Genomic DNA, 6657 nt, shown 5'->3' with positions numbered 1-6657 from the left:
GTCCACAGGCCATCTGCTGGCAGAATTTCTTCTTGTTCAGGGGTGGTCAGTCTTTGTTCAGTTAAAGCCTTCAACTGATCGGAGGAGGCCCATCCATGTTACACAGGATGATCTGCTTTACTCAAAGTCCACTGATTTACATACTAATCTTTTCTGTAAAAAACACTCTCAACAGAAACATCCAAACATCGAGAATAATGTTTGACCAATACCTGGGCATTATGGCCCAGACAACTTGATACATAAAATTAACCATCACAAGGTTTTCTACCACAGTTCTCTCAACTGCTGTGGGGAGATTTGACTGGTAAAAACCACTTTGGAAATGGTAGAAGAATTGGAAGATGCTCACATCTTTTAACTTGGCAGTGACACTCCTAGGTATGTATGTACCCTAGAGAAAAAGGCTAAATGCACAGGTGTGTTCATAGCAGCATTGTACAGAAGAGACTGAAACTGGAAACAAGTGTCCGTCAATAGTAGAACAGATAAAACTGTGGTATGTTAACATAATGGAATCCTACAGAGCCATGAAAATGAACAAACCACAGCTACCTGCAATGATATGGACAAATCTTAAAAGCAGAATGTTGAGGGAGAGAAGTTGGATGCTTAAGAATACACACTGTACGGTTTCACTGATATAAACTTCCCAAATGGGCAAAACTAACAATATTGCCTAGGAGTGGTAACACAAGTGGCAAACATGTAAAGAAAAGTAAGGAAGTGATTACTATAACATTCAGACTGTGGTTTCCTGTAGGGAAATGGAGTTGTGATTGAGATGACGACAGGGTGGGGGTGGTTAGCTCAGTGGTAGAGCACATGCTTAGCGCGCATGAGGTCATGAGGTCCTGGGTTCAATCCCCAGTGCCTCCATTAAGGAGAAAAAAAAAAGAGGGGAACAGAGGACCCCTCTGGCGTGATAATAATATTCTATTTCTTGTGGAAAGGTAATAGCTCAGCAGTAGAGTGCATGCTTAGCATGCATGAGGTACTGGGTTCAATCCTCAATATCTTTATTTAAAAAAAATTCTATTTTTTGAACTGGGTAGTGGTTCCATGGATGTGAACTTTATAATATTTTGTTAAGATGCATGTTTATTTTATGTAATTTTTTTCTGAATTACTCACTATAGTTTTTTGTTTGTTTTTTGGTTTTTTTTTGTAATGCTACAAACACAAAGAGGCTGGGCAGCCATTGCATTCCTTTTGCATTATGTTTCTCACCAGAAAATGAAACTAAAAGTCTAGGCCTACGAGGAGGATGCTTTGTTCAAGAATAAACCCCCCTTCAGGCAAAATTCCATTCATGAGCCCCCAGTTTATGACCACTCTATTGGGGAACAGAAATGGCAGACTTTTCTGGAATTTATGGGAAATTAGCCATCACCACTCAAAAACTGCTATCTTTTCAAGCACCTTTTAAGTACTTTTCACCTGGTTTTCTTAATCCTCAAAATGACTCTGTAGGGGAGACAACACAACCCCCATTATCAGATTCTGAAACCATGACCCCTCAGAGAGGTTAAGTTCCCTTGGACAGTTAGTAAGTAGAAAAACAGGTGTCAAGTCCAAGTCAGTGTGACTCAAAGGCACTGCATCTAATAACACATGACCCTGGGGGTAGAAAATGTGTAGCCATTCTTCTATCTGAAAAAAAAACTGCCATTCGTGGCAGATAACTATTTGGATGAAGAGATACTTACATGGTTTGTAGGGCAAGGGTGATTATATAGGAGAGGCTGGAGCACAGAAAAGTCCTTAATTGGGAAGGTGACCGTGTGGTCCAGACTGGGCAGTAAGCACGAGGACACTGGCTTCCTGTCCCCTGTCAGGCATGGATGAATGAGGGGTGGGGCAGGCAGGGTGGCTTTCCTGGGGTTGAGGCAGGCACTTTTATCCTCAGGAGCAGTGCAGCAGGTCAAAACAAGAAATCACAATCTGAAGGGAACCAAATTGACAGCTGAGTTAATAGCCCAAATCTGGGTTTTCTATCCACGGAGGTGGCAGCAGAGAGCTGGAGTCAAAGGTTAGAGGCAGAAATGTGGCCGAGAAACCAGGTTAGCTGCTAAGGGGAGTAAAAGCGGGATGGCGGGGGTGGGGAATAGCTATTCTCAGTGGTAGAGCAAATGTGTAGCATGCAGGAGGTCCTGGGTTCAATCCCCGCTACCTCCATTAAAAAAAAAAAAAAGCAGGCCAGCAAGAGGAAGCCTTCTGGAACCAGAATGCAGTTAGGGGGTTTGGGAATCAAGCCATGTGTCTCCCAGTGTGAGATCTAAGGAAGGGTTTGTGATCCACCCACACCATGGAATAGTAGGCACACCATCCACACAGCAGAACACTAGGCAGCTGGAAGGAAGAGTGAAGCAGAGCTGCCTGCAACAACGTGGAACAATGTCCAAGACGCTCAAGTGAGAAAAAAAGTTACGGAAGGGCAATCACCATGCGCGCAGGAGGGGTAAGGATAACCTGATAGAGAGGAGGTCTCAAGGAATGCATTTGGAACTCTTACCAGCAGTCGGATCTAGAATAACTTTGCGTTTGATAAATGTCTGGATTGTTTGAAAATGTTTACGAAGTACGCATGTGACATGGCAGTGATCACTTTGAAAGCATCACATAAAATTTCGTTAGGAAGAAATAAACAAGCTCATTTAGAACACCCAGAGGGGCTGATCATATGTTTCTGTTCCACCCAGAAAACCTTTGTATTCTTTGGCCTTCCAGAGCATTCAGACAGGTGGTGAGTCTAGGGTTTGGGATATTTCTCAACAGTTACTTGGATCTAATCCCAGTCTTTGTCTCTCATGTCCATCTGTCTCTTACCGATAGACTGACAGGAAGGTGGAAAGAGAGAGTGTTGGATTTTATTTTACTTTGATAAGAACACTTAACGCGAGGTCTATCCTCTTAACAAATTCTAAGTGTACCTTATTGTGGACCGTAGATGCAATGTTGGACAGCTGGTTTCCAGAGCTTGTTCATCTTATTTAACCCAAACTTTATGCCTGTTAATTAATAATTCCCTGTCCCCCTCCCCCACCCGCCCCTGGTAACTAACATCCCAATCTCTGATGTTATGAATTTGTCTTTTCGGTCTCTCACATAAGTGGAATCATGCAGTACTTGTCTATGTCTGGCTTATTTCACTTAGCATAACGTCCTCAAGGCCCATCCATGTTGTCTCTTATCACAGAATATCCTTTTTTTTTTTAAGGCTGACTAGGACTCCAGTGTATGTACATATCAGATTTGCGTGATTGTTTTCACATTTTAGCTACTGCAATGAACACGGGGATGCTAATGTCTGAGAAGAGGGTCTTCAGCAGGAAGGTCCTGTGAATTAAGGCTCTCTAGTGGGTTCCCAGGAAGGCTCGGTCCCTGGAAAGTTGAGCAGCAAAGAGCCCATGGGGCACCAGACTGGTGAGAAGAGGTCAGGGGAGCCTTGGCAGCAGGAACCCCCACTGCCTTCTCACCCATGGCTGCCAAAGCTGGGCCATTACCCCAGAGAAGAGCACTGTTTGTAGGAAATAAGAAACAAGGTTCAGTCAGTGTTCAGACTTTACTTACAAAGCATCAATCACCCACACAAGGAAAAGCCAAAATACAGTCCTCGGAATGGCAGAAGCATCATTCTCACACAAATACACAGCGAGAACATTAATGAACATTAATGAAATTGACAACGCTGGTTCAGAGAACCATGCAAGAAAGCGGTGTGTGGCTGTGCATGCGTGTGTGTGTTTGTGTGTACGTGCGCACACGCATGTGCATAACAAATGAAAAGAGAATTCTGAGATAACATGGCTAAGTTACCTACAAAACTGGCAACTGCCCTACAGGGCAGTGAGACCATAACCTTTGGGGTTAATCACTATCTTCTCTTCTAAATATTTCCATTTCACTCTCATCTCTCCCAGACAAAGAAAAAAAAAAGATTGCATGTTATTCTTTTTTTAAAAAAACTTTTTGGAAGGGGGAGGTAATTAGGTTTATCTATTTATTTCATTGGAGGATTGAACTCAGGACCTTGCACATGGTAGGCAGGCACTCTACCACTGAGCTATACCCTCCCACTTGAATCTTATTCTTTTTGGCAGGTCAATATCTGACATTACAGACTCTGGGCCCTGATCCATAGTAAATAAGAAATCAAAGAAAATTTAATTCTCCTCGAATGGTATTTCTCAGCCAGGGTTCTGAAGAGATGGTTGAGCCCTAATGCCCAAGACATTCTTTGTATGTGATCGATCAAGCTCTCTCTGCATCTATGGTGGTACTCACTGTGGGCTGTCTGTGGGAGAGCTGAGGAAATAGTCTCTCAAATGATTCTCTGTGTTCTGAGAACCAGGTGGCCCTGATTCTTCTGCCCTATTTCCAAGTTTTGAGTAGTTTTTCTTTGGAGGGGAAACTACAGGTGTACAGATTGCAAGAAATTTGTACCTTCAGTATACGAGGACGGACCCGAGAGGAAAAATCTGATAAAACGCTCTGAGTACACAAAGAGCTTCAGCAAGAATTTGAACCTCATCCAACATCAGGAAACCCGCAGGGAGGGGAGGCCATGGTCACATACGACGTGACACAGGGAAGGAGCTTCCTGTGGGCTCATCCCTCCTCACCCACCGGAAGGGAAGCTTCTCATGGCAGAGAAACCCTGGACCTGCCCCCAGGAGTGCAGAACCCAAAGCTGATTGACTATCCGAAGGCCCACACTAAGAAGACATTCTGCAAATGGCTTGATTAAGTCAACATCGGGCCATTCACAGATGGGGGAAGAGTAGTGTCTTAGTCAGGGAACGGCTTCAGCTTGGCACCAGCCTCGCCAGATGGGACAGTCTCCACAGAGCAGAGACACCCTCTCAATGTCCAGACGGAAGAAGGAGTGTCAGCCAGACAGCCAAGACATCTGCAGGAAGTATACTTACACGCTGCGAAGACCTCTCCGCTGGTCCTTGTCCACCCCGAGGCTTCAGTCCATAGAGCGCCACACTCCACACCTGGACACAGAATGTGCCCTCTGCTGCCAGCTTCAGGCTGGCTCCTGGCATGTGCCAGTAATTCATAGGGGTTAATACAGGATGTCGGGCTCAGAGAGACGTGGTCCCCAGGGAGCCACACAAATATCCTCTCTTGTTTCTGTCCTTGGTCAGTCCCTTAGAGCAGCAGTTCTGGTACAAGCAGCCAGCTTTCCTGAATGTGCCAAACAAGGCAGGCCCTGCAGTGAGGTGATCATAAAACCTTAGAACTGTACTAGGTCATCAGAGACCAGCTGCTTTTGCAGAGGAGGTAGAGTTGCCAGATTTAGCAAATAAGATACCAAAAAATGTCAGTTAAATCTGAATTTCAGATAAATGACCAAAAAAAAATGTGTGTGTGTGTGTGTGTTTGAAGTATAGTCAGTTACAATGTGTCAACTTCTGGTGTACAGCATAATGTTTCAGTTATACATATACATACCTATATATTCCTTTCATATTCTTTTTGGTTATAGGTTACTACAAGATATTGAATATAGTTCCCTGTGCTACACAGAAGAAATTTGTTTTTTTAATCTATTTTTATATATAGTAGTTAATATTTGCAAATTTCAAACTCCCAGTTTATCCCTTCCCACCCCTTTAACCCCACCCCCATAACCATAAGTTTGCTTACTATGTTTGTGAGTCTGTTTCTGTTTTGTAAATAAGTTCATTAGTGTCTTCTTTTTTCTTTTCTTTTTTAAGATTCCACATGAGTGATATCATGGTATTTTTCTTTCTCTTTCTGGCTTACTTAGAATGACGATCTCCAGATCCATCCATGTGCTGCAAATGACATTATTTTATTCTTTTTTATGGCTGAGTAGTATATTTTTTAGTATAACTATGCCCCAATATTGCATGAGACGTATTTCCAAATAAAGGGTTTTTTTTGTTTGTTTATCTGAGATTCAAATTTAACTGGGCTTCCTGTATTTTATTGGGCAACCCTGAGAGGAGAGCTAGGTGCTGAGAGGGAAAACCACTGGCCAGGGTCTCACAGCCAAGTCTACTGCCTCGCACCCCTCAACACATATACCCCAACTTTCTGGTTTTTACCTATGATGAATGCTTGCGAGGCTGGGTGCCTCAGATTCCTTGTCTACTATACAAGGGAAGAATCACCGATTCCGGGTCTTCCAGAGGAGAAACAGAACACCCACAGAGGAGAACAGGGGCAAGGTTAGGACCTCAGGAGGTCCAGTCCTGGCTAATCTCCAAGTGAGGGCAATCGTGAGCCAGACATTTAAGGGCCATAAGGCTCAGTTTCTTAACTATCAACTGGGCACAACGGGGCCTATATCCAAAGGGTTATTTTGAGGATTAATGGAGGAGCGATTCCTGGAAAGCGGGTTCTTGTAAACTGTTGAGCACACTTGGTGTCTGTGCTGCTTTTATCATGACCCAGGATGATGGAGGAGAAGGAAGCTTGGTTGTGTAGAACTGACAGCAGCACCCAAGCTCCCCCAGCCCTGGCTCCCAAGGGGCTTTGGGCTAAATTCCTGGCCTGGCTTACAAAGCTGGACCAAGTGGTCCGTCCCATCCTGATTTACGGGAACTCACACCAGCGATCAATCATCCTTAATTTGTAACTGGGCAGTGTCCTGGGCCAGCCAATAGCTAAGACGGAACA

This window comes from Camelus bactrianus, chromosome 10 (assembly GCF_048773025.1).
Source record: "Camelus bactrianus isolate YW-2024 breed Bactrian camel chromosome 10, ASM4877302v1, whole genome shotgun sequence".
NCBI lineage: Eukaryota > Metazoa > Chordata > Mammalia > Artiodactyla > Camelidae > Camelus > Camelus bactrianus.
The sequence above is the reverse complement of the archived record's forward strand: the minus strand, read 5'-3'. Positions refer to the sequence as shown.